Source organism: Dendrobates tinctorius, unplaced genomic scaffold (genome assembly GCF_039654945.1).
Source record: "Dendrobates tinctorius isolate UK_male_01 unplaced genomic scaffold, ASM3965494v1 ptg000251l, whole genome shotgun sequence".
Lineage (NCBI taxonomy): Eukaryota > Metazoa > Chordata > Amphibia > Anura > Dendrobatidae > Dendrobates > Dendrobates tinctorius.
The window spans coordinates 7,974,290-7,999,315 of record NW_027361918.1 but is presented as its reverse complement, the minus strand read 5'-3'; the positions used below and the strand labels follow the sequence as shown (position 1 = coordinate 7,999,315).

At 36.9% G+C, this 25,026-nt stretch overlaps 31 non-coding genes across 31 annotated transcripts; all 31 read left to right on the top strand.

The window, feature by feature from the left end:
• Positions 1–11: 11 nt before the first annotated feature.
• Positions 12–83, top strand: TRNAG-UCC (transfer RNA glycine (anticodon UCC)). The gene has a single exon. It is a non-coding gene; the product is annotated as a tRNA-Gly (tRNA).
• Positions 84–852: 769 nt separating this feature from the next.
• TRNAG-UCC (transfer RNA glycine (anticodon UCC)) lies at positions 853–924 on the top strand. Its single transcript has one exon. It is a non-coding gene; the product is annotated as a tRNA-Gly (tRNA).
• Positions 925–1,674: 750 nt separating this feature from the next.
• Positions 1,675–1,746, top strand: TRNAG-UCC (transfer RNA glycine (anticodon UCC)). Its single transcript has one exon. It is a non-coding gene; the product is annotated as a tRNA-Gly (tRNA).
• A 273-nt stretch (positions 1,747–2,019) lies between these two features.
• Positions 2,020–2,091, top strand: TRNAG-UCC (transfer RNA glycine (anticodon UCC)). The gene has a single exon. It is a non-coding gene; the product is annotated as a tRNA-Gly (tRNA).
• A 769-nt stretch (positions 2,092–2,860) lies between these two features.
• TRNAG-UCC (transfer RNA glycine (anticodon UCC)) lies at positions 2,861–2,932 on the top strand. Its single transcript has one exon. It is a non-coding gene; the product is annotated as a tRNA-Gly (tRNA).
• Positions 2,933–3,701: 769 nt separating this feature from the next.
• Positions 3,702–3,773, top strand: TRNAG-UCC (transfer RNA glycine (anticodon UCC)). The gene has a single exon. It is a non-coding gene; the product is annotated as a tRNA-Gly (tRNA).
• A 769-nt stretch (positions 3,774–4,542) lies between these two features.
• TRNAG-UCC (transfer RNA glycine (anticodon UCC)) lies at positions 4,543–4,614 on the top strand. Its single transcript has one exon. It is a non-coding gene; the product is annotated as a tRNA-Gly (tRNA).
• Positions 4,615–5,225: 611 nt separating this feature from the next.
• On the top strand, positions 5,226–5,297 carry TRNAG-CCC (transfer RNA glycine (anticodon CCC)). Its single transcript has one exon. It is a non-coding gene; the product is annotated as a tRNA-Gly (tRNA).
• A 104-nt stretch (positions 5,298–5,401) lies between these two features.
• On the top strand, positions 5,402–5,473 carry TRNAG-UCC (transfer RNA glycine (anticodon UCC)). The gene has a single exon. It is a non-coding gene; the product is annotated as a tRNA-Gly (tRNA).
• A 769-nt stretch (positions 5,474–6,242) lies between these two features.
• On the top strand, positions 6,243–6,314 carry TRNAG-UCC (transfer RNA glycine (anticodon UCC)). Its single transcript has one exon. It is a non-coding gene; the product is annotated as a tRNA-Gly (tRNA).
• A 769-nt stretch (positions 6,315–7,083) lies between these two features.
• TRNAR-UCU (transfer RNA arginine (anticodon UCU)) lies at positions 7,084–7,155 on the top strand. Its single transcript has one exon. It is a non-coding gene; the product is annotated as a tRNA-Arg (tRNA).
• A 770-nt stretch (positions 7,156–7,925) lies between these two features.
• On the top strand, positions 7,926–7,997 carry TRNAG-UCC (transfer RNA glycine (anticodon UCC)). Its single transcript has one exon. It is a non-coding gene; the product is annotated as a tRNA-Gly (tRNA).
• Positions 7,998–8,766: 769 nt separating this feature from the next.
• On the top strand, positions 8,767–8,838 carry TRNAG-UCC (transfer RNA glycine (anticodon UCC)). Its single transcript has one exon. It is a non-coding gene; the product is annotated as a tRNA-Gly (tRNA).
• A 702-nt stretch (positions 8,839–9,540) lies between these two features.
• TRNAG-UCC (transfer RNA glycine (anticodon UCC)) lies at positions 9,541–9,612 on the top strand. The gene has a single exon. It is a non-coding gene; the product is annotated as a tRNA-Gly (tRNA).
• Positions 9,613–10,381: 769 nt separating this feature from the next.
• TRNAG-UCC (transfer RNA glycine (anticodon UCC)) lies at positions 10,382–10,453 on the top strand. Its single transcript has one exon. It is a non-coding gene; the product is annotated as a tRNA-Gly (tRNA).
• A 769-nt stretch (positions 10,454–11,222) lies between these two features.
• TRNAG-UCC (transfer RNA glycine (anticodon UCC)) lies at positions 11,223–11,294 on the top strand. The gene has a single exon. It is a non-coding gene; the product is annotated as a tRNA-Gly (tRNA).
• A 768-nt stretch (positions 11,295–12,062) lies between these two features.
• On the top strand, positions 12,063–12,134 carry TRNAG-UCC (transfer RNA glycine (anticodon UCC)). Its single transcript has one exon. It is a non-coding gene; the product is annotated as a tRNA-Gly (tRNA).
• Positions 12,135–12,903: 769 nt separating this feature from the next.
• Positions 12,904–12,975, top strand: TRNAG-UCC (transfer RNA glycine (anticodon UCC)). Its single transcript has one exon. It is a non-coding gene; the product is annotated as a tRNA-Gly (tRNA).
• A 769-nt stretch (positions 12,976–13,744) lies between these two features.
• On the top strand, positions 13,745–13,816 carry TRNAG-UCC (transfer RNA glycine (anticodon UCC)). Its single transcript has one exon. It is a non-coding gene; the product is annotated as a tRNA-Gly (tRNA).
• A 769-nt stretch (positions 13,817–14,585) lies between these two features.
• Positions 14,586–14,657, top strand: TRNAG-UCC (transfer RNA glycine (anticodon UCC)). Its single transcript has one exon. It is a non-coding gene; the product is annotated as a tRNA-Gly (tRNA).
• A 760-nt stretch (positions 14,658–15,417) lies between these two features.
• TRNAG-UCC (transfer RNA glycine (anticodon UCC)) lies at positions 15,418–15,489 on the top strand. The gene has a single exon. It is a non-coding gene; the product is annotated as a tRNA-Gly (tRNA).
• A 769-nt stretch (positions 15,490–16,258) lies between these two features.
• TRNAG-UCC (transfer RNA glycine (anticodon UCC)) lies at positions 16,259–16,330 on the top strand. Its single transcript has one exon. It is a non-coding gene; the product is annotated as a tRNA-Gly (tRNA).
• A 769-nt stretch (positions 16,331–17,099) lies between these two features.
• Positions 17,100–17,171, top strand: TRNAG-UCC (transfer RNA glycine (anticodon UCC)). Its single transcript has one exon. It is a non-coding gene; the product is annotated as a tRNA-Gly (tRNA).
• A 769-nt stretch (positions 17,172–17,940) lies between these two features.
• TRNAG-UCC (transfer RNA glycine (anticodon UCC)) lies at positions 17,941–18,012 on the top strand. The gene has a single exon. It is a non-coding gene; the product is annotated as a tRNA-Gly (tRNA).
• Positions 18,013–18,779: 767 nt separating this feature from the next.
• On the top strand, positions 18,780–18,851 carry TRNAG-UCC (transfer RNA glycine (anticodon UCC)). Its single transcript has one exon. It is a non-coding gene; the product is annotated as a tRNA-Gly (tRNA).
• A 769-nt stretch (positions 18,852–19,620) lies between these two features.
• On the top strand, positions 19,621–19,692 carry TRNAG-UCC (transfer RNA glycine (anticodon UCC)). The gene has a single exon. It is a non-coding gene; the product is annotated as a tRNA-Gly (tRNA).
• A 769-nt stretch (positions 19,693–20,461) lies between these two features.
• TRNAG-UCC (transfer RNA glycine (anticodon UCC)) lies at positions 20,462–20,533 on the top strand. Its single transcript has one exon. It is a non-coding gene; the product is annotated as a tRNA-Gly (tRNA).
• Positions 20,534–21,302: 769 nt separating this feature from the next.
• On the top strand, positions 21,303–21,374 carry TRNAG-UCC (transfer RNA glycine (anticodon UCC)). Its single transcript has one exon. It is a non-coding gene; the product is annotated as a tRNA-Gly (tRNA).
• A 1,610-nt stretch (positions 21,375–22,984) lies between these two features.
• Positions 22,985–23,056, top strand: TRNAG-UCC (transfer RNA glycine (anticodon UCC)). Its single transcript has one exon. It is a non-coding gene; the product is annotated as a tRNA-Gly (tRNA).
• A 769-nt stretch (positions 23,057–23,825) lies between these two features.
• Positions 23,826–23,897, top strand: TRNAG-UCC (transfer RNA glycine (anticodon UCC)). Its single transcript has one exon. It is a non-coding gene; the product is annotated as a tRNA-Gly (tRNA).
• Positions 23,898–24,666: 769 nt separating this feature from the next.
• On the top strand, positions 24,667–24,738 carry TRNAG-UCC (transfer RNA glycine (anticodon UCC)). Its single transcript has one exon. It is a non-coding gene; the product is annotated as a tRNA-Gly (tRNA).
• The last annotated feature ends 288 nt before the right edge of the window (positions 24,739–25,026 follow it).

Below are 25,026 nucleotides of genomic sequence, written 5' to 3'. Positions count from 1 at the left end.
AGTTGCCGTAAGCGTTGGTGGTATAGTGGTGAGCATAGCTGCCTTCCAAGCAGTTGACCCGGGTTCGATTCCCGGCCAACGCATTGCTTGTTTTTCTCATTTGGTGTTTCGTTATTCTCATCAAACTTTCTTCTTACAGTTTAGCAACCACCAAAATGAGAAAAAAGTAAAGAGAATATTTCTTAGCTTGTTCACCTTTCTCATCTAAACCATATAACAAAGATGGTTTTCTACTCTTTTTGTTGCTGAAAACTTAGTAGGGTTAATCTGCAATACCAAAGCAATTCTAGTTTAAGCCCTCAAATACTGAGTTGGCCAGGGATCGAACCAGGGTCAACTGCCTGGGAATCAATGCTGATGTAAGCATTGATGTCATCTTGGTGAGCATAGTTGCTTTTCAAACAATAAGCGATAGTTTAATTCTAGAACAACTCATTGTATTTTGCGTTTAGTGGTGTTTTTAATCTTTATAACTTTTTTCGGTAAGACTTATGCTGTGATTTTTCTTCTTTGTCACACTTTAGCTACCTTTTTTGATTCAAAAAGTTCATTTTTGAGTTTTGGACAACGCCTTGCCTTTTTCTAAATTTTTTTAGCAATTGTCTCTTTCCCAACATTTTCGGTCCTTTCTTTTTTTTAGTTAACACATTAGTAACTTTCACTGACAAAACCAAAGTTGAGCAAATGGACTCATACGTTGGTGGTCCTGGACCACCAAAAGGACCCGGGTTCGATTCCCGGCCAAGGCAACAATTAAGGGTATTTTTTTTTTTTACTAACACGAAAAACTTTTTGCGGACAATTTTTGTAGTGTTATTGCAGAAAATGTAAAAACACAACAAGTTGCCGTAAGCGTTGGTGGTATAGTGGTGAGCATAGCTGCCTTCCAAGCAGTTGACCCGGGTTTGATTCCCGGCCAACGCATTGCTTGTTTTTCTCATTTGGTGTTTCGTTATTCTCATTAAACTTTCTTCTTACAGTTTAGCAACCACCAAAATGAGAAAAAAGTAAAGAGAATATTTCTTAGCTTGTTCACCTTTCTCATCTAAACCATATAACAAAGATGGTTTTCTACTCTTTTTGTTGCTGAAAACTTAGTAGGGTTAATCTGCAATACCAAAGCAATTCTAGTTTAAGCCCTCAAATACTGAGTTGGCCAGGGATCGAACCAGGGTCAACTGCCTGGGAATCAATGCTGATGTAAGCATTGATGTCATCTTGGTGAGCATAGTTGCTTTTCAAACAATAAGCGATAGTTTAATTCTAGAACAACTCATTGTATTTTGCGTTTAGTGGTGTTTTTAATCTTTATAACTTTTTTCGGTAAGACTTATGCTGTGATTTTTCTTCTTTGTCACACTTTAGCTACCTTTTTTGATTCAAAAAGTTCATTTTTGAGTTTTGGACAACGCCTTGCCTTTTTCTAAATTTTTTTAGCAATTGTCTCTTTCCCAACATTTTCGGTCCTTTCTTTTTTTTAGTTAACACATTAGTAACTTTCACTGACAAAACCAAAGTTGAGCAAATGCACTCATGCGTTGGTGGTATAGTGGTGAGCATAGCTGCTTCCCAAGCAGTTGACCCGGGTTTTTTTTTACTAACACGAAAAACTTTTTGCGGACAATTTTTGTAGTGTTATTGCAGAAAATGTAAAAACACAACAAGTTGCCGTAAGCGTTGGTGGTATAGTGGTGAGCATACCTGCCTTCCAAGCAGTTGACCCGGGTTCGATTCCCGGCCAACGCATTGCTTGTTTTTCTCATTTGGTGTTTCGTTATTCTCATCAAACTTTCTTCTTACAGTTTAGCAACCTTTCTTTTTTTTAGTTAACACATTAGTAACTTTCACTGACAAAACCAAAGTTGAGCAAATGCACTCATGCGTTGGTGGTATAGTGGTGAGCATAGCTGCTTCCCAAGCAGTTGACCCGGGTTTTTTTTTACTAACACGAAAAACTTTTTGCGGACAATTTTTGTAGTGTTATTGCAGAAAATGTAAAAACACAACAAGTTGCCGTAAGCGTTGGTGGTATAGTGGTGAGCATACCTGCCTTCCAAGCAGTTGACCCGGGTTCGATTCCCGGCCAACGCATTGCTTGTTTTTCTCATTTGGTGTTTCGTTATTCTCATCAAACTTTCTTCTTACAGTTTAGCAACCACCAAAATGAGAAAAAAGTAAAGAGAATATTTCTTAGCTTGTTCACCTTTCTCATCTAAACCATATAACAAAGATGGTTTTCTACTCTTTTTGTTGCTGAAAACTTAGTAGGGTTAATCTGCAATACCAAAGCAATTCTAGTTTAAGCCCTCAAATATTGAGTTGGCCAGGGATCGAACCAGGGTCAACTGCCTGGGAATCAATGCTGATGTAAGCATTGATGTCATCTTGGTGAGCATAGTTGCTTTTCAAACAATAAGCGATAGTTTAATTCTAGAACAACTCATTGTATTTTGCGTTTAGTGGTGTTTTTAATCTTTATAACTTTTTTCGGTAAGACTTATGCTGTGATTTTTCTTCTTTGTCACACTTTAGCTACCTTTTTTGATTCAAAAAGTTCATTTTTGAGTTTTGGACAACGCCTTGCCTTTTTCTAAATTTTTTTAGCAATTGTCTCTTTCCCAACATTTTCGGTCCTTTCTTTTTTTTAGTTAACACATTAGTAACTTTCACTGACAAAACCAAAGTTGAGCAAATGGACTCATACGTTGGTGGTCCTGGACCACCAAATGGACCCGGGTTCGATTCCCGGCCAAGGCAACAATTAAGGGTATTTTTTTTTTTTACTAACACGAAAAACTTTTTGCGGACAATTTTTGTAGTGTTATTGCAGAAAATGTAAAAACACAACAAGTTGCCGTAAGCGTTGGTGGTATAGTGGTGAGCATAGCTGCCTTCCAAGCAGTTGACCCGGGTTCGATTCCCGGCCAACGCATTGCTTGTTTTTCTCATTTGGTGTTTCGTTATTCTCATCAAACTTTCTTCTTACAGTTTAGCAACCACCAAAATGAGAAAAAAGTAAAGAGAATATTTCTTAGCTTGTTCACCTTTCTCATCTAAACCATATAACAAAGATGGTTTTCTACTCTTTTTGTTGCTGAAAACTTAGTAGGGTTAATCTGCAATACCAAAGCAATTCTAGTTTAAGCCCTCAAATATTGAGTTGGCCAGGGATCGAACCAGGGTCAACTGCCTGGGAATCAATGCTGATGTAAGCATTGATGTCATCTTGGTGAGCATAGTTGCTTTTCAAACAATAAGCGATAGTTTAATTCTAGAACAACTCATTGTATTTTGCGTTTAGTGGTGTTTTTAATCTTTATAACTTTTTTCGGTAAGACTTATGCTGTGATTTTTCTTCTTTGTCACACTTTAGCTACCTTTTTTGATTCAAAAAGTTCATTTTTGAGTTTTGGACAACGCCTTGCCTTTTTCTAAATTTTTTTAGCAATTGTCTCTTTCCCAACATTTTCGGTCCTTTCTTTTTTTTAGTTAACACATTAGTAACTTTCACTGACAAAACCAAAGTTGAGCAAATGGACTCATACGTTGGTGGTCCTGGACCACCAAATGGACCCGGGTTCGATTCCCGGCCAAGGCAACAATTAAGGGTATTTTTTTTTTTTACTAACACGAAAAACTTTTTGCGGACAATTTTTGTAGTGTTATTGCAGAAAATGTAAAAACACAACAAGTTGCCGTAAGCGTTGGTGGTATAGTGGTGAGCATAGCTGCCTTCCAAGCAGTTGACCCGGGTTCGATTCCCGGCCAACGCATTGCTTGTTTTTCTCATTTGGTGTTTCGTTATTCTCATTAAACTTTCTTCTTACAGTTTAGCAACCACCAAAATGAGAAAAAAGTAAAGAGAATATTTCTTAGCTTGTTCACCTTTCTCATCTAAACCATATAACAAAGATGGTTTTCTACTCTTTTTGTTGCTGAAAACTTAGTAGGGTTAATCTGCAATACCAAAGCAATTCTAGTTTAAGCCCTCAAATACTGAGTTGGCCAGGGATCGAACCAGGGTCAACTGCCTGGGAATCAATGCTGATGTAAGCATTGATGTCATCTTGGTGAGCATAGTTGCTTTTCAAACAATAAGCGATAGTTTAATTCTAGAACAACTCATTGTATTTTGCGTTTAGTGGTGTTTTTAATCTTTATAACTTTTTTCGGTAAGACTTATGCTGTGATTTTTCTTCTTTGTCACACTTTAGCTACCTTTTTTGATTCAAAAAGTTCATTTTTGAGTTTTGGACAACGCCTTGCCTTTTTCTAAATTTTTTTAGCAATTGTCTCTTTCCCAACATTTTCGGTCCTTTCTTTTTTTTAGTTAACACATTAGTAACTTTCACTGACAAAACCAAAGTTGAGCAAATGGACTCATACGTTGGTGGTCCTGGACCACCAAAAGGACCCGGGTTCGATTCCCGGCCAAGGCAACAATTAAGGGTATTTTTTTTTTTTACTAACACGAAAAACTTTTTGCGGACAATTTTTGTAGTGTTATTGCAGAAAATGTAAAAACACAACAAGTTGCCGTAAGCGTTGGTGGTATAGTGGTGAGCATAGCTGCCTTCCAAGCAGTTGACCCGGGTTCGATTCCCGGCCAACGCATTGCTTGTTTTTCTCATTTGGTGTTTCGTTATTCTCATTAAACTTTCTTCTTACAGTTTAGCAACCACCAAAATGAGAAAAAAGTAAAGAGAATATTTCTTAGCTTGTTCACCTTTCTCATCTAAACCATATAACAAAGATGGTTTTCTACTCTTTTTGTTGCTGAAAACTTAGTAGGGTTAATCTGCAATACCAAAGCAATTCTAGTTTAAGCCCTCAAATACTGAGTTGGCCAGGGATCGAACCAGGGTCAACTGCCTGGGAATCAATGCTGATGTAAGCATTGATGTCATCTTGGTGAGCATAGTTGCTTTTCAAACAATAAGCGATAGTTTAATTCTAGAACAACTCATTGTATTTTGCGTTTAGTGGTGTTTTTAATCTTTATAACTTTTTTCGGTAAGACTTATGCTGTGATTTTTCTTCTTTGTCACACTTTAGCTACCTTTTTTGATTCAAAAAGTTCATTTTTGAGTTTTGGACAACGCCTTGCCTTTTTCTAAATTTTTTTAGCAATTGTCTCTTTCCCAACATTTTCGGTCCTTTCTTTTTTTTAGTTAACACATTAGTAACTTTCACTGACAAAACCAAAGTTGAGCAAATGCACTCATGCGTTGGTGGTATAGTGGTGAGCATAGCTGCTTCCCAAGCAGTTGACCCGGGTTCGATTCCCGGCCAAGGCAACAATTAAGGGTATTTTTTTTTTTTTACTAACACGAAAAACTTTTTGCGGACAATTTTTGTAGTGTTATTGCAGAAAATGTAAAAACACAACAAGTTGCCGTAAGCGTTGGTGGTATAGTGGTGAGCATACCTGCCTTCCAAGCAGTTGACCCGGGTTCGATTCCCGGCCAACGCATTGCTTGTTTTTCTCATTTGGTGTTTCGTTATTCTCATCAAACTTTCTTCTTACAGTTTAGCAACCACCAAAATGAGAAAAAAGTAAAGAGAATATTTCTTAGCTTGTTCACCTTTCTCATCTAAACCATATAACAAAGATGGTTTTCTACTCTTTTTGTTGCTGAAAACTTAGTAGGGTTAATCTGCAATACCAAAGCAATTCTAGTTTAAGCCCTCAAATATTGAGTTGGCCAGGGATCGAACCAGGGTCAACTGCCTGGGAATCAATGCTGATGTAAGCATTGATGTCATCTTGGTGAGCATAGTTGCTTTTCAAACAATAAGCGATAGTTTAATTCTAGAACAACTCATTGTATTTTGCGTTTAGTGGTGTTTTTAATCTTTATAACTTTTTTCGGTAAGACTTATGCTGTGATTTTTCTTCTTTGTCACACTTTAGCTACCTTTTTTGATTCAAAAAGTTCATTTTTGAGTTTTGGACAACGCCTTGCCTTTTTCTAAATTTTTTTAGCAATTGTCTCTTTCCCAACATTTTCGGTCCTTTCTTTTTTTTAGTTAACACATTAGTAACTTTCACTGACAAAACCAAAGTTGAGCAAATGGACTCATACGTTGGTGGTCCTGGACCACCAAATGGACCCGGGTTCGATTCCCGGCCAAGGCAACAATTAAGGGTATTTTTTTTTTTTACTAACACGAAAAACTTTTTGCGGACAATTTTTGTAGTGTTATTGCAGAAAATGTAAAAACACAACAAGTTGCCGTAAGCGTTGGTGGTATAGTGGTGAGCATAGCTGCCTTCCAAGCAGTTGACCCGGGTTCGATTCCCGGCCAACGCATTGCTTGTTTTTCTCATTTGGTGTTTCGTTATTCTCATCAAACTTTCTTCTTACAGTTTAGCAACCACCAAAATGAGAAAAAAGTAAAGAGAATATTTCTTAGCTTGTTCACCTTTCTCATCTAAACCATATAACAAAGATGGTTTTCTACTCTTTTTGTTGCTGAAAACTTAGTAGGGTTAATCTGCAATACCAAAGCAATTCTAGTTTAAGCCCTCAAATATTGAGTTGGCCAGGGATCGAACCAGGGTCAACTGCCTGGGAATCAATGCTGATGTAAGCATTGATGTCATCTTGGTGAGCATAGTTGCTTTTCAAACAATAAGCGATAGTTTAATTCTAGAACAACTCATTGTATTTTGCGTTTAGTGGTGTTTTTAATCTTTATAACTTTTTTCGGTAAGACTTATGCTGTGATTTTTCTTCTTTGTCACACTTTAGCTACCTTTTTTGATTCAAAAAGTTCATTTTTGAGTTTTGGACAACGCCTTGCCTTTTTCTAAATTTTTTTAGCAATTGTCTCTTTCCCAACATTTTCGGTCCTTTCTTTTTTTTAGTTAACACATTAGTAACTTTCACTGACAAAACCAAAGTTGAGCAAATGGACTCATACGTTGGTGGTCCTGGACCACCAAATGGACCCGGGTTCGATTCCCGGCCAAGGCAACAATTAAGGGTATTTTTTTTTTGTACTAACACGAAAAACTTTTTGCGGACAATTTTTGTAGTGTTATTGCAGAAAATGTAAAAACACAACAAGTTGCCGTAAGCGTTGGTGGTATAGTGGTGAGCATAGCTGCCTTCTAAGCAGTTGACCCGGGTTCGATTCCCGGCCAACGCATTGCTTGTTTTTCTCATTTGGTGTTTCGTTATTCTCATTAAACTTTCTTCTTACAGTTTAGCAACCACCAAAATGAGAAAAAAGTAAAGAGAATATTTCTTAGCTTGTTCACCTTTCTCATCTAAACCATATAACAAAGATGGTTTTCTACTCTTTTTGTTGCTGAAAACTTAGTAGGGTTAATCTGCAATACCAAAGCAATTCTAGTTTAAGCCCTCAAATACTGAGTTGGCCAGGGATCGAACCAGGGTCAACTGCCTGGGAATCAATGCTGATGTAAGCATTGATGTCATCTTGGTGAGCATAGTTGCTTTAAAAAACAATAAGCGATAGTTTAATTCTAGAACAACTCATTGTATTTTGCGTTTAGTGGTGTTTTTAATCTTTATAACTTTTTTCGGTAAGACTTATGCTGTGATTTTTCTTCTTTGTCACACTTTAGCTACCTTTTTTGATTCAAAAAGTTCATTTTTGAGTTTTGGACAACGCCTTGCCTTTTTCTAAATTTTTTTAGCAATTGTCTCTTTCCCAACATTTTCGGTCCTTTCTTTTTTTTAGTTAACACATTAGTAACTTTCACTGACGAAACCAAAGTTGAGCAAATGGACTCATACGTTGGTGGTCCTGGACCACCAAATGGACCCGGGTTCGATTCCCGGCCAAGGCAACAATTAAGGGTATTTTTTTTTTTTACTAACACGAAAAACTTTTTGCGGACAATTTTTGTAGTGTTATTGCAGAAAATGTAAAAACACAACAAGTTGCCGTAAGCGTTGGTGGTATAGTGGTGAGCATAGCTGCCTTCCAAGCAGTTGACCCGGGTTCGATTCCCGGCCAACGCATTGCTTGTTTTTCTCATTTGGTGTTTCGTTATTCTCATTAAACTTTCTTCTTACAGTTTAGCAACCACCAAAATGAGAAAAAAGTAAAGAGAATATTTCTTAGCTTGTTCACCTTTCTCATCTAAACCATATAACAAAGATGGTTTTCTACTCTTTTTGTTGCTGAAAACTTAGTAGGGTTAATCTGCAATACCAAAGCAATTCTAGTTTAAGCCCTCAAATATTGAGTTGGCCAGGGATCGAACCAGGGTCAACTGCCTGGGAATCAATGCTGATGTAAGCATTGATGTCATCTTGGTGAGCATAGTTGCTTTTCAAACAATAAGCGATAGTTTAATTCTAGAACAACTCATTGTATTTTGCGTTTAGTGGTGTTTTTAATCTTTATAACTTTTTTCGGTCAGACTTATGCTGTGATTTTTCTTCTTTGTCACACTTTAGCTACCTTTTTTGATTCAAAAAGTTCATTTTTGAGTTTTGGACAACGCCTTGCCTTTTTCTAAATTTTTTTAGCAATTGTCTCTTTCCCAACATTTTCGGTCCTTTCTTTTTTTTAGTTAACACATTAGTAACTTTCACTGACAAAACCAAAGTTGAGCAAATGGACTCATACGTTGGTGGTCCTGGACCACCAAATGGACCCGGGTTCGATTCCCGGCCAAGGCAACAATTAAGGGTATTTTTTTTTTTTACTAACACGAAAAACTTTTTGTGGACAATTTTTGTAGTGTTATTGCAGAAAATGTAAAAACACAACAAGTTGCCGTAAGCGTTGGTGGTATAGTGGTGAGCATAGCTGCCTTCCAAGCAGTTGACCCGGGTTCGATTCCCGGCCAACGCATTGCTTGTTTTTCTCATTTGGTGTTTCGTTATTCTCATTAAACTTTCTTCTTACAGTTTAGCAACCACCAAAATGAGAAAAAAGTAAAGAGAATATTTCTTAGCTTGTTCACCTTTCTCATCTAAACCATATAACAAAGATGGTTTTCTACTCTTTTTGTTGCTGAAAACTTAGTAGGGTTAATCTGCAATACCAAAGCAATTCTAGTTTAAGCCCTCAAATACTGAGTTGGCCAGGGATCGAACCAGGGTCAACTGCCTGGGAATCAATGCTGATGTAAGCATTGATGTCATCTTGGTGAGCATAGTTGCTTTTCAAACAATAAGCGATAGTTTAATTCTAGAACAACTCATTGTATTTTGCGTTTAGTGGTGTTTTTAATCTTTATAACTTTTTTCGGTAAGACTTATGCTGTGATTTTTCTTCTTTGTCACACTTTAGCTACCTTTTTTGATTCAAAAAGTTCATTTTTGAGTTTTGGACAACGCCTTGCCTTTTTCTAAATTTTTTTAGCAATTGTCTCTTTCCCAACATTTTCGGTCCTTTCTTTTTTTTAGTTAACACATTAGTAACTTTCACCGACAAAACCAAAGTTGAGCAAATTAAGGGTATTTTTTTTTTTTTACTAACACGAAAAACTTTTTGCGGACAATTTTTGTAGTGTTATTGCAGAAAATGTAAAAACACAACAAGTTGCCGTAAGCGTTGGTGGTATAGTGGTGAGCATAGCTGCCTTCCAAGCAGTTGACCCGGGTTCGATTCCCGGCCAACGCATTGCTTGTTTTTCTCATTTGGTGTTTCGTTATTCTCATTAAACTTTCTTCTTACAGTTTAGCAACCACCAAAATGAGAAAAAAGTAAAGAGAATATTTCTTAGCTTGTTCACCTTTCTCATCTAAACCATATAACAAAGATGGTTTTCTACTCTTTTTGTTGCTGAAAACTTAGTAGGGTTAATCTGCAATACCAAAGCAATTCTAGTTTAAGCCCTCAAATACTGAGTTGGCCAGGGATCGAACCAGGGTCAACTGCCTGGGAATCAATGCTGATGTAAGCATTGATGTCATCTTGGTGAGCATAGTTGCTTTTCAAACAATAAGCGATAGTTTAATTCTAGAACAACTCATTGTATTTTGCGTTTAGTGGTGTTTTTAATCTTTATAACTTTTTTCGGTAAGACTTATGCTGTGATTTTTCTTCTTTGTCACACTTTAGCTACCTTTTTTGATTCAAAAAGTTCATTTTTGAGTTTTGGACAACGCCTTGCCTTTTTCTAAATTTTTTTAGCAATTGTCTCTTTCCCAACATTTTCGGTCCTTTCTTTTTTTTAGTTAACACATTAGTAACTTTCACAGACAAAACCAAAGTTGAGCAAATGGACTCATACGTTGGTGGTCCTGGACCACCAAATGGACCCGGGTTCGATTCCCGGCCAAGGCAACAATTAAGGGTATTTTTTTTTTTTACTAACATGAAAAACTTTTTGCGGACAATTTTTGTAGTGTTATTGCAGAAAATGTAAAAACACAACAAGTTGCCGTAAGCGTTGGTGGTATAGTGGTGAGCATAGCTGCCTTCCAAGCAGTTGACCCGGGTTCGATTCCCGGCCAACGCATTGCTTGTTTTTCTCATTTGGTGTTTCGTTATTCTCATTAAACTTTCTTCTTACAGTTTAGCAACCACCAAAATGAGAAAAAAGTAAAGAGAATATTTCTTAGCTTGTTCACCTTTCTCATCTAAACCATATAACAAAGATGGTTTTCTACTCTTTTTGTTGCTGAAAACTTAGTAGGGTTAATCTGCAATACCAAAGCAATTCTAGTTTAAGCCCTCAAATACTGAGTTGGCCAGGGATCGAACCAGGGTCAACTGCCTGGGAATCAATGCTGATGTAAGCATTGATGTCATCTTGGTGAGCATAGTTGCTTTTCAAACAATAAGCGATAGTTTAATTCTAGAACAACTCATTGTATTTTGCGTTTAGTGGTGTTTTTAATCTTTATAACTTTTTTCGGTAAGACTTATGCTGTGATTTTTCTTCTTTGTCACACTTTAGCTACCTTTTTTGATTCAAAAAGTTCATTTTTGAGTTTTGGACAACGCCTTGCCTTTTTCTAAATTTTTTTAGCAATTGTCTCTTTCCCAACATTTTCGGTCCTTTCTTTTTTTTAGTTAACACATTAGTAACTTTCACTGACAAAACCAAAGTTGAGCAAATGGACTCATACGTTGGTGGTCCTGGACCACCAAATGGACCCGGGTTCGATTCCCGGCCAAGGCAACAATTAAGGGTATTTTTTTTTTTTACTAACACGAAAAACTTTTTGCGGACAATTTTTGTAGTGTTATTGCAGAAAATGTAAAAACACAACAAGTTGCCGTAAGTGTTGGTGGTATAGTGGTGAGCATAGCTGCCTTCCAAGCAGTTGACCCGGGTTCGATTCCCGGCCAACGCATTGCTTGTTTTTCTCATTTGGTGTTTCGTATTCTCATTAAACTTTCTTCTTACAGTTTAGCAACCACCAAAATGAGAAAAAAGTAAAGAGAATATTTCTTAGCTTGTTCACCTTTCTCATCTAAACCATATAACAAAGATGGTTTTCTACTCTTTTTGTTGCTGAAAACTTAGTAGGGTTAATCTGCAATACCAAAGCAATTCTAGTTTAAGCCCTCAAATACTGAGTTGGCCAGGGATCGAACCAGGGTCAACTGCCTGGGAATCAATGCTGATGTAAGCATTGATGTCATCTTGGTGAGCATAGTTGCTTTTCAAACAATAAGCGATAGTTTAATTCTAGAACAACTCATTGTATTTTGCGTTTAGTGGTGTTTTTAATCTTTATAACTTTTTTCGGTAAGACTTATGCTGTGATTTTTCTTCTTTGTCACACTTTAGCTACCTTTTTTGATTCAAAAAGTTCATTTTTGAGTTTTGGACAACGCCTTGCCTTTTTCTAAATTTTTTTAGCAATTGTCTCTTTCCCAACATTTTCGGTCCTTTCTTTTTTTTAGTTAACACATTAGTAACTTTCACTGACAAAACAAAAGTTGAGCAAATGGACTCATACGTTGGTGGTCCTGGACCACCAAATGGACCCGGGTTCGATTCCCGGCCAAGGCAACAATTAAGGGTATTTTTTTTTTTTACTAACACGAAAAACTTTTTGCGGACAATTTTTGTAGTGTTATTGCAGAAAATGTAAAAACACAACAAGTTGCCGTAAGCGTTGGTGGTATAGTGGTGAGCATAGCTGCCTTCCAAGCAGTTGACCCGGGTTCGATTCCCGGCCAACGCATTGCTTGTTTTTCTCATTTGGTGTTTCGTTATTCTCATTAAACTTTCTTCTTACAGTTTAGCAACCACCAAAATGAGAAAAAAGTAAAGAGAATATTTCTTAGCTTGTTCACCTTTCTCATCTAAACCATATAACAAAGATGGTTTTCTACTCTTTTTGTTGCTGAAAACTTAGTAGGGTTAATCTGCAATACCAAAGCAATTCTAGTTTAAGCCCTCAAATACTGAGTAGGCCAGGGATCGAACCAGGGTCAACTGCCTGGGAATCAATGCTGATGTAAGCATTGATGTCATCTTGGTGAGCATAGTTGCTTTTCAAACAATAAGCGATAGTTTAATTCTAGAACAACTCATTGTATTTTGCGTTTAGTGGTGTTTTTAATCTTTATAACTTTTTTCGGTAAGACTTATGCTGTGATTTTTCTTCTTTGTCACACTTTAGCTACCTTTTTTGATTCAAAAAGTTCATTTTTGAGTTTTGGACAACGCCTTGCCTTTTTCTAAATTTTTTTAGCAATTGTCTCTTTCCCAACATTTTCGGTCCTTTCTTTTTTTTAGTTAACACATTAGTAACTTTCACTGACAAAACCAAAGTTGAGCAAATGGACTCATACGTTGGTGGTCCTGGACCACCAAATGGACCCGGGTTCGATTCCCGGCCAAGGCAACAATTAAGGGTATTTTTTTTTTTTACTAACACGAAAAACTTTTTGCGGACAATTTTTGTAGTGTTATTGCAGAAAATGTAAAAACACAACAAGTTGCCGTAAGCGTTGGTGGTATAGTGGTGAGCATAGCTGCCTTCCAAGCAGTTGACCCGGGTTCGATTCCCGGCCAACGCATTGCTTGTTTTTCTCATTTGGTGTTTCGTTATTCTCATTAAACTTTCTTCTTACAGTTTAGCAACCACCAAAATGAGGAAAAAGTAAAGAGAATATTTCTTAGCTTGTTCACCTTTCTCATCTAAACCATATAACAAAGATGGTTTTCTACTCTTTTTGTTGCTGAAAACTTAGTAGGGTTAATCTGCAATACCAAAGCAATTCTAGTTTAAGCCCTCAAATACTGAGTTGGCCAGGGATCGAACCAGGGTCAACTGCCTGGGAATCAATGCTGATGTAAGCATTGATGTCATCTTGGTGAGCATAGTTGCTTTTCAAACAATAAGCGATAGTTTAATTCTAGAACAACTCATTGTATTTTGCGTTTAGTGGTGTTTTTAATCTTTATAACTTTTTTCGGTAAGACTTATGCTGTGATTTTTCTTCTTTGTCACACTTTAGCTACCTTTTTTGATTCAAAAAGTTCATTTTTGAGTTTTGGACAACGCCTTGCCTTTTTCTAAATTTTTTTAGCAATTGTCTCTTTCCCAACATTTTCGGTCCTTTCTTTTTTTTAGTTAACACATTAGTAACTTTCACTGACAAAACCAAAGTTGAGCAAATGGACTCATACGTTGGTGGTCCTGGACCACCAAATGGACCCGGGTTCGATTCCCGGCCAAGGCAACAATTAAGGGTATTTTTTTTTTTTACTAACACGAAAAACTTTTTGCGGACAATTTTTGTAGTGTTATTGCAGAAAATGTAAAAACACAACAAGTTGCCGTAAGCGTTGGTGGTATAGTGGTGAGCATATCTGCCTTCCAAGCAGTTGACCTGGGTTCGATTCCCGGCCAACGCATTGCTTGTTTTTCTCATTTGGTGTTTCGTTATTCTCATTAAACTTTTTTCTTACAGTTTAGCAACCACCAAAATGAGAAAAAAGTAAAGAGAATATTTCTTAGCTTGTTCACCTTTCTCATCTAAACCATATAACAAAGATGGTTTTCTACTCTTTTTGTTGCTGAAAACTTAGTAGGGTTAATCTGCAATACCAAAGCAATTCTAGTTTAAGCCCTCAAATACTGAGTTGGCCAGGGATCGAACCAGGGTCAACTGCCTGGGAATCAATGCTGATGTAAGCATTGATGTCATCTTGGTGAGCATAGTTGCTTTTCAAACAATAAGCGATAGTTTAATTCTAGAACAACTCATTGTATTTTGCGTTTAGTGGTGTTTTTAATCTTTATAACTTTTTTCGGTAAGACTTATGCTGTGATTTTTCTTCTTTGTCACACTTTAGCTACCTTTTTTGATTCAAAAAGTTCATTTTTGAGTTTTGGACAACGCCTTGCCTTTTTCTAAATTTTTTTAGCAATTGTCTCTTTCCCAACATTTTCGGTCCTTTCTTTTTTTTAGTTAACACATTAGTAACTTTCACTGACAAAACCAAAGTTGAGCAAATGGACTCATACGTTGGTGGTCCTGGACCACCAAATGGACCCGGGTTCGATTCCCGGCCAAGGCAACAATTAAGGGTATTTTTTTTTTTTACTAACACGAAAAACTTTTTGCGGACAATTTTTGTAGTGTTATTGCAGAAAATGTAAAAACACAACAAGTTGCCGTAAGCGTTGGTGGTATAGTGGTGAGCATAGCTGCCTTCCAAGCAGTTGACCCGGGTTCGATTCCCGGCCAACGCATTGCTTGTTTTTCTCATTTGGTGTTTCGTTATTCTCATTAAACTTTCTTCTTACAGTTTAGCAACCACCAAAATGAGAAAAAAGTAAAGAGAATATTTCTTAGCTTGTTCACCTTTCTCATCTAACAAAGATGGTTTTCTACTCTTTTTGTTGCTGAAAACTTAGTAGGGTTAATCTGCAATACCAAAGCAATTCTAGTTTAAGCCCTCAAATATTGAGTTGGCCAGGGATCGAACCAGGGTCAACTGCCTGGGAATCAATGCTGATGTAAGCATTGATGTCATCTTGGTGAGCATAGTTGCTTTTCAAACAATAAGCGATAGTTTAATTCTAGAACAACTCATTGTATTTTGCGTTTAGTGGTGTTTTTAATCTTTATAACTTTTTTCGGTAAGACTTATGCTGTGATTTTTCTTCTTTGTCACACTTTAGCTACCTTTTTTGATTCAAAAAGTTCATTTTTGAGTTTTGGACAACGCCTTGCCTTTTTCTAAATTTTTTTAGCAATTGTCTCTTTCCCAACATTTTCGGTCCTTTCTTTTTTTTAGTTAACACATTAGTAACTTTCACTGACAAAACCAAAGTTGAGCAAATGGACTCATACGTTGGTGGTCCTGGACCACCAAATGGACCTGGGTTCGATTCCCGGCCAAGGCAACAATTAAGGGAATTTTTTTTTTTTACTAACACGAAAAACTTTTTGTGGACAATTTTTGTAGTGTTATTGCAGAAAATGTAAAAACACAACAAGTTGCCGTAAGCGTTGGTGGTATAGTGGTGAGCATAGCTGCCTTCCAAGTAGTTGACCCGGGTTCGATTCCCGGCCAACGCATTGCTTGTTTTTCTCATTTGGTGTTTCGTTATTCTCATTAAACTTTCTTGTTACAGTTTAGCAACCACCAAAATGAGAAAAAAGTAAAGAGAATATTTCTTAGCTTGTTCACCTTTCTCATCTAAACCATATAACAAAGATGGTTTTCTACTCTTTTTGTTGCTGAAAACTTAGTAGGGTTAATCTGCAATACCAAAGCAATTCTAGTTTAAGCCCTCAAATATTGAGTTGGCCAGGGATCGAACCAGGGTCAACTGCCTGGGAATCAATGCTGATGTAAGCATTGATGTCATCTTGGTGAGCATAGTTGCTTTTCAAACAATAAGCGATAGTTTAATTCTAGAACAACTCATTGTATTTTGCGTTTAGTGGTGTTTTTAATCTTTATAACTTTTTTCGGTAAGACTTATGCTGTGATTTTTCTTCTTTGTCACACTTTAGCTACCTTTTTTGATTCAAAAAGTTCATTTTTGAGTTTTGGACAACGCCTTGCCTTTTTCTAAATTTTTTTAGCAATTGTCTCTTTCCCAACATTTTCGGTCCTTTCTTTTTTTTAGTTAACACATTAGTAACTTTCACTGACAAAACCAAAGTTGAGCAAATTGACTCATACGTTGGTGGTCCTGGACCACCAAATGGACCCGGGTTCGATTCCCGGCCAAGGCAACAATTAAGGGTATTTTTTTTTTTTACTAACACGAAAAACTTTTTGCGGACAATTTTTGTAGTGTTATTGCAGAAAATGTAAAAACACAACAAGTTGCCGTAAGCGTTGGTGGTATAGTGGTGAGCATAGCTGCCTTCCAAGCAGTTGACCCGGGTTCGATTCCCGGCCAACGCATTGCTTGTTTTTCTCATTTGGTGTTTCGTTATTCTCATTAAACTTTCTTCTTACAGTTTAGCAACCACCAAAATGAGAAAAAAGTAAAGAGAATATTTCTTAGCTTGTTCACCTTTCTCATCTAAACCATATAACAAAGATGGTTTTCTACTCTTTTTGTTGCTGAAAACTTAGTAGGGTTAATCTGCAATACCAAAGCAATTCTAGTTTAAGCCCTCAAATACTGAGTTGGCCAGGGATCGAACCAGGGTCAACTGCCTGGGAATCAATGCTGATGTAAGCATTGATGTCATCTTGGTGAGCATAGTTGCTTTTCAAACAATAAGCGATAGTTTAATTCTAGAACAACTCATTGTATTTTGCGTTTAGTGGTGTTTTTAATCTTTATAACTTTTTTCGGTAAGACTTATGCTGTGATTTTTCTTCTTTGTCACACTTTAGCTACCTTTTTTGATTCAAAAAGTTCATTTTTGAGTTTTGGACAACGCCTTGCCTTTTTCTAAATTTTTTTAGCAATTGTCTCTTTCCCAACATTTTCGGTCCTTTCTTTTTTTTAGTTAACACATTAGTAACTTTCACTGACAAAACCAAAGTTGAGCAAATTGACTCATACGTTGGTGGTCCTGGACCACCAAATGGACCCGGGTTCGATTCCCGGCCAATGCAACAATTAAGGGTATTTTTTTTTTTTACTAACACGAAAAACTTTTTGCGGACAATTTTTGTAGTGTTATTGCAGAAAATGTAAAAACACAACAAGTTGCCGTAAGCGTTGGTGGTATAGTGGTGAGCATAGCTGCCTTCCAAGCAGTTGACCCGGGGTCGATTCCCGGCCAACGCATTGCTTGTTTTTCTCATTTGGTGTTTCGTTATTCTCATTAAACTTTCTTCTTACAGTTTAGCAACCACCAAAATGAGAAAAAAGTAAAGAGAATATTTCTTAGCTTGTTCACCTTTCTCATCTAAACCATATAACAAAGATGGTTTTCTACTCTTTTTGTTGCTGAAAACTTAGTAGGGTTAATCTGCAATACCAAAGCAATTCTAGTTTAAGCCCTCAAATACTGAGTTGGCCAGGGATCGAACCAGGGTCAACTGCCTGGGAATCAATGCTGATGTAAGCATTGATGTCATCTTGGTGAGCATAGTTGCTTTTCAAACAATAAGCGATAGTTTAATTCTAGAACAACTCATTGTATTTTGCGTTTAGTGGTGTTTTTAATCTTTATAACTTTTTTCGGTAAGACTTATGCTGTGATTTTTCTTCTTTGTCACACTTTAGCTACCTTTTTTGATTCAAAAAGTTCATTTTTGAGTTTTGGACAACGCCTTGCCTTTTTCTAAATTTTTTTAGCAATTGTCTCTTTCCCAACATTTTCGGTCCTTTCTTTTTTTTAGTTAACACATTAGTAACTTTCACTGACAAAACCAAAGTTGAGCAAATGGACTCATACGTTGGTGGTCCTGGACCACCAAATGGACCCGGGTTCGATTCCCGGCCAAGGCAACAATTAAGGGTATTTTTTTTTTTTACTAACACGAAAAACTTTTTGCGGACAATGTTTGTAGTGTTATTGCAGAAAATGTAAAAACACAACAAGTTGCCGTAAGCGTTGGTGGTATAGTGGTGAGCATAGCTGCCTTCCAAGCAGTTGACCCGGGTTCGATTCCCGGCCAACGCATTGCTTGTTTTTCTCATTTGGTGTTTCGTTATTCTCATTAAACTTTCTTCTTACAGTTTAGCAACCACCAAAATGAGAAAAAAGTAAAGAGAATATTTCTTAGCTTGTTCACCTTTCTCATCTAAACCATATAACAAAGATGGTTTTCTACTCTTTTTGTTGCTGAAAACTTAGTAGGGTTAATCTGCAATACCAAAGCAATTCTAGTTTAAGCCCTCAAATACTGAGTTGGCCAGGGATCGAACCAGGGTCAACTGCCTGGGAATCAATGCTGATGTAAGCATTGATGTCATCTTGGTGAGCATAGTTGCTTTTCAAACAATAAGCGATAGTTTAATTCTAGAACAACTCATTGTATTTTGCGTTTAGTGGTGTTTTTAATCTTTATAACTTTTTTCGGTAAGACTTATGCTGTGATTTTTCTTCTTTGTCACACTTTAGCTACCTTTTTTGATTCAAAAAGTTCATTTTTGAGTTTTGGACAACGCCTTGCCTTTTTCTAAATTTTTTTAGCAATTGTCTCTTTCCCAACATTTTCGGTCCTTTCTTTTTTTTAGTTAACACATTAGTAACTTTCACTGACAAAACCAAAGTTGAGCAAATGGACTCATACGTTGGTGGTCCTGGACCACCAAATAGACCCGGGTTCGATTCCCGGCCAAGGCAACAATTAAGGGTATTTTTTTTTTACTAACACGAAAAACTTTTTGCGGACAATTTTTGTAGTGTTATTGCAGAAAATGTAAAAACACAACAAGTTGCCGTAAGCGTTGGTGGTATAGTGGTGAGCATAGCTGCCTTCCAAGCAGTTGACCCGGGTTCGATTCCCGGCCAACGCATTGCTTGTTTTTCTCATTTGGTGTTTCGTTATTCTCATTAAACTTTCTTCTTACAGTTTAGCAACCACCAAAATGAGAAAAAAGTAAAGAGAATATTTCTTAGCTTGTTCACCTTTCTCATCTAAACCATATAACAAAGATGGTTTTCTACTCTTTTTGTTGCTGAAAACTTAGTAGGGTTAATCTGCAATACCAAAGCAATTCTAGTTTAAGCCCTCAAATACTGAGTTGGCCAGGGATCGAACCAGGGTCAACTGCCTGGGAATCAATGCTGATGTAAGCATTGATGTCATCTTGGTGAGCATAGTTGCTTTTCAAACAATAAGCGATAGTTTAATTCTAGAACAACTCATTGTATTTTGCGTTTAGTGGTGTTTTTAATCTTTATAACTTTTTTCGGTAAGACTTATGCTGTGATTTTTCTTCTTTGTCACACTTTAGCTACCTTTTTTGATTCAAAAAGTTCATTTTTGAGTTTTGGACAACGCCTTGCCTTTTTCTAAATTTTTTTAGCAATTGTCTCTTTCCCAACATTTTCGGTCCTTTCTTTTTTTTAGTTAACACATTAGTAACTTTCACTGACAAAACCAAAGTTGAGCAAATGGACTCATACGTTGGTGGTCCTGGACCACCAAATGGACCCGGGTTCGATTCCCGGCCAAGGCAACAATTAAGGGTATTTTTTTTTTTTACTAACACGAAAAACTTTTTGCGGACAATTTTTGTAGTGTTATTGCAGAAAATGTAAAAACACAACAAGTTGCCGTAAGCGTTGGTGGTATAGTGGTGAGCATAGCTGCCTTCCAAGCAGTTGACCCGGGTTCGATTCCCGGCCAATGCATTGCTTGTTTTTCTCATTTGGTGTTTCGTTATTCTCATTAAACTTTCTTCTTACAGTTTAGCAACCACCAAAATGAGAAAAAAGTAAAGAGAATATTTCTTAGCTTGTTCACCTTTCTCATCTAAACCATATAACAAAGATGGTTTTCTACTCTTTTTGTTGCTGAAAACTTAGTAGGGTTAATCTGCAATACCAAAGCAATTCTAGTTTAAGCCCTCAAATACTGAGTTGGCCAGGGATCGAACCAGGGTCAACTGCCTGGGAATCAATGCTGATGTAAGCATTGATGTCATCTTGGTGAGCATAGTTGCTTTTCAAACAATAAGCGATAGTTTAATTCTAGAACAACTCATTGTATTTTGCGTTTAGTGGTGTTTTTAATCTTTATAACTTTTTTCGGTAAGACTTATGCTGTGATTTTTCTTCTTTGTCACACTTTAGCTACCTTTTTTGATTCAAAAAGTTCATTTTTGAGTTTTGGACAACGCCTTGCCTTTTTCTAAATTTTTTTAGCAATTGTCTCTTTCCCAACATTTTCGGTCCTTTCTTTTTTTTAGTTAACACATTAGTAACTTTCACTGACAAAACCAAAGTTGAGCAAATGGACTCATACGTTGGTGGTCCTGGACCACCAAATGGACCCGGGTTCGATTCCCGGCCAAGGCAACAATTAAGGGTATTTTTTTTTTTTACTAACACGAAAAACTTTTTGCGGACAATTTTTGTAGTGTTATTGCAGAAAATGTAAAAACACAACAAGTTGCCGTAAGCGTTGGTGGTATAGTGGTGAGCATAGCTGCCTTCCAAGCAGTTGACCCGGGTTCGATTCCCGGCCAACGCATTGCTTGTTTTTCTCATTTGGTGTTTCGTTATTCTCATTAAACTTTCTTCTTACAGTTTAGCAACCACCAAAATGAGAAAAAAGTAAAGAGAATATTTCTTAGCTTGTTCACCTTTCTCATCTAAACCATATAACAAAGATGGTTTTCTACTCTTTTTGTTGCTGAAAACTTAGTAGGGTTAATCTGCAATACCAAAGCAATTCTAGTTTAAGCCCTCAAATACTGAGTTGGCCAGGGATCGAACCAGGGTCAACTGCCTGGGAATCAATGCTGATGTAAGCATTGATGTCATCTTGGTGAGCATAGTTGCTTTTCAAACAATAAGCGATAGTTTAATTCTAGAACAACTCATTGTATTTTGCGTTTAGTGGTGTTTTTAATCTTTATAACTTTTTTCGGTCAGACTTATGCTGTGATTTTTCTTCTTTGTCACACTTTAGCTACCTTTTTTGATTCAAAAAGTTCATTTTTGAGTTTTGGACAACGCCTTGCCTTTTTCTAAATTTTTTTAGCAATTGTCTCTTTCCCAACATTTTCGGTCCTTTCTTTTTTTTAGTTAACACATTAGTAACTTTCACTGACAAAACCAAAGTTGAGCAAATGGACTCATACGTTGGTGGTCCTGGACCACCAAATGGACCCGGGTTCGATTCCCGGCCAAGGCAACAATTAAGGGTATTTTTTTTTTTTACTAACACGAAAAACTTTTTGCGGACAATTTTTGTAGTGTTATTGCAGAAAATGTAAAAACACAACAAGTTGCCGTAAGCGTTGGTGGTATAGTGGTGAGCATAGCTGCCTTCCAAGCAGTTGACCCGGGTTCGATTCCTGGCCAACGCATTGCTTGTTTTTCTCATTTGGTGTTTCGTTATTCTCATTAAACTTTCTTCTTACAGTTTAGCAACCACCAAAATGAGAAAAAAGTAAAGAGAATATTTCTTAGCTTGTTCACCTTTCTCATCTAAACCATATAACAAAGATGGTTTTCTACTCTTTTTGTTGCTGAAAACTTAGTAGGGTTAATCTGCAATACCAAAGCAATTCTAGTTTAAGCCCTCAAATACTGAGTAGGCCAGGGATCGAACCAGGGTCAACTGCCTGGGAATCAATGCTGATGTAAGCATTGATGTCATCTTGGTGAGCATAGTTGCTTTTCAAACAATAAGCGATAGTTTAATTCTAGAACAACTCATTGTATTTTGCGTTTAGTGGTGTTTTTAATCTTTATAACTTTTTTCGGTAAGACTTATGCTGTGATTTTTCTTCTTTGTCACACTTTAGCTACCTTTTTTGATTCAAAAAGTTCATTTTTGAGTTTTGGACAACGCCTTGCCTTTTTCTAAATTTTTTTAGCAATTGTCTCTTTCCCAACATTTTCGGTCCTTTCTTTTTTTTAGTTAACACATTAGTAACTTTCACTGACAAAACCAAAGTTGAGCAAATGGACTCATACGTTGGTGGTCCTGGACCACCAAATGGACCCGGGTTCGATTCCCGGCCAAGGCAACAATTAAGGGTATTTTTTTTTTTTACTAACACGAAAAACTTTTTGCGGACAATTTTTGTAGTGTTATTGCAGAAAATGTAAAAACACAACAAGTTGCCGTAAGCGTTGGTGGTATAGTGGTGAGCATAGCTGCCTTCCAAGCAGTTGACCCGCGTTCGATTCCCGGCCAACGCATTGCTTGTTTTTCTCATTTGGTGTTTCGTTATTCTCATTAAACTTTCTTCTTACAGTTTAGCAACCACCAAAATGAGAAAAAAGTAAAGAGAATATTTCTTAGCTTGTTCACCTTTCTCATCTAAACCATATAACAAAGATGGTTTTCTACTCTTTTTGTTGCTGAAAACTTAGTAGGGTTAATCTGCAATACCAAAGCAATTCTAGTTTAAGCCCTCAAATACTGAGTTGGCCAGGGATCGAACCAGGGTCAACTGCCTGGGAATCAATGCTGATGTAAGCATTGATGTCATCTTGGTGAGCATAGTTGCTTTTCAAACAATAAGCGATAGTTTAATTCTAGAACAACTCATTGTATTTTGCGTTTAGTGGTGTTTTTAATCTTTATAACTTTTTTCGGTAAGACTTATGCTGTGATTTTTCTTCTTTGTCACACTTTAGCTACCTTTTTTGATTCAAAAAGTTCATTTTTGAGTTTTGGACAACGCCTTGCCTTTTTCTAAATTTTTTTAGCAATTGTCTCTTTCCCAACATTTTCGGTCCTTTCTTTTTTTTAGTTAACACATTAGTAACTTTCACTGACAAAACCAAAGTTGAGCAAATGGACTCATACGTTGGTGGTCCTGGACCACCAAATGGACCCGGGTTCGATTCCCGGCCAAGGCAACAATTAAGGGTATTTTTTTTTTTTACTAACACGAAAAACTTTTTGCGGACAATTTTTGTAGTGTTATTGCAGAAAATGTAAAAACACAACAAGTTGCCGTAAGCGTTGGTGGTATAGTGGTGAGCATAGCTGCCTTCCAAGCAGTTGACCCGGGTTCGATTCCCGGCCAACGCATTGCTTGTTTTTCTCATTTGGTGTTTCGTTATTCTCATTAAACTTTCTTCTTACAGTTTAGCAACCACCAAAATGAGAAAAAAGTAAAGAGAATATTTCTTAGCTTGTTCACCTTTCTCATCTAAACCATATAACAAAGATGGTTTTCTACTCTTTTTGTTGCTGAAAACTTAGTAGGGTTAATCTGCAATACCAAAGCAATTCTAGTTTAAGCCCTCAAATACTGAGTTGGCCAGGGATCGAACCAGGGTCAACTGCCTGGGAATCAATGCTGATGTAAGCATTGATGTCATCTTGGTGAGCATAGTTGCTTTTCAAACAATAAGCGATAGTTTAATTCTAGAACAACTCATTGTATTTTGCGTTTAGTGGTGTTTTTAATCTTTATAACTTTTTTCGGTAAGACTTATGCTGTGATTTTTCTTCTTTGTCACACTTTAGCTACCTTTTTTGATTCAAAAAGTTCATTTTTGAGTTTTGGACAACGCCTTGCCTTTTTCTAAATTTTTTTAGCAATTGTCTCTTTCCCAACATTTTCGGTCCTTTCTTTTTTTTAGTTAACACATTAGTAACTTTCACTGACAAAACCAAAGTTGAGCAAATGGACTCATACGTTGGTGGTCCTGGACCACCAAATGGACCCGGGTTCGATTCCCGGCCAAGGCAACAATTAAGGGTATTTTTTTTTTTTACTAACACGAAAAACTTTTTGCGGACAATTTTTGTAGTGTTATTGCAGAAAATGTAAAAACACAACAAGTTGCCGTAAGCGTTGGTGGTATAGTGGTGAGCATAGCTGCCTTCCAAGCAGTTGACCCGGGTTCGATTCCCGGCCAACGCATTGCTTGTTTTTCTCATTTGGTGTTTCGTTATTCTCATTAAACTTTCTTCTTACAGTTTAGCAACCACCAAAATGAGAAAAAAGTAAAGAGAATATTTCTTAGCTTGTTCACCTTTCTCATCTAAACCATATAACAAAGATGGTTTTCTACTCTTTTTGTTGCTGAAAACTTAGTAGGGTTAATCTGCAATACCAAAGCAATTCTAGTTTAAGCCCTCAAATACTGAGTTGGCCAGGGATCGAACCAGGGTCAACTGCCTGGGAATCAATGCTGATGTAAGCATTGATGTCATCTTGGTGAGCATAGTTGCTTTTCAAACAATAAGCGATAGTTTAATTCTAGAACAACTCATTGTATTTTGCGTTTAGTGGTGTTTTTAATCTTTATAACTTTTTTCGGTAAGACTTATGCTGTGATTTTTCTTCTTTGTCACACTTTAGCTACCTTTTTTGATTCAAAAAGTTCATTTTTGAGTTTTGGACAACGCCTTGCCTTTTTCTAAATTTTTTTAGCAATTGTCTCTTTCCCAACATTTTCGGTCCTTTCTTTTTTTTAGTTAACACATTAGTAACTTTCACTGACAAAACCAAAGTTGAGCAAATGGACTCATACGTTGGTGGTCCTGGACCACCAAATGGACCCGGGTTCGATTCCCGGCCAAGGCAACAATTAAGGGTATTTTTTTTTTTTACTAACACGAAAAACTTTTTGCGGACAATTTTTGTAGTGTTATTGCAGAAAATGTAAAAACACAACAAGTTGCCGTAAGCGTTGGTGGTATAGTGGTGAGCATAGCTGCCTTCCAAGCAGTTGACCCGGGTTCGATTCCCGGCCAACGCATTGCTTGTTTTTCTCATTTGGTGTTTCGTTATTCTCATTAAACTTTCTTCTTACAGTTTAGCAACCACCAAAATGAGAAAAAAGTAAAGAGAATATTTCTTAGCTTGTTCACCTTTCTCATCTAAACCATATAACAAAGATGGTTTTCTACTCTTTTTGTTGCTGAAAACTTAGTAGGGTTAATCTGCAATACCAAAGCAATTCTAGTTTGAGCCCTCAAATACTGAGTTGGCCAGGGATCGAACCAGGGTCAACTGCCTGGGAATCAATGCTGATGTAAGCATTGAT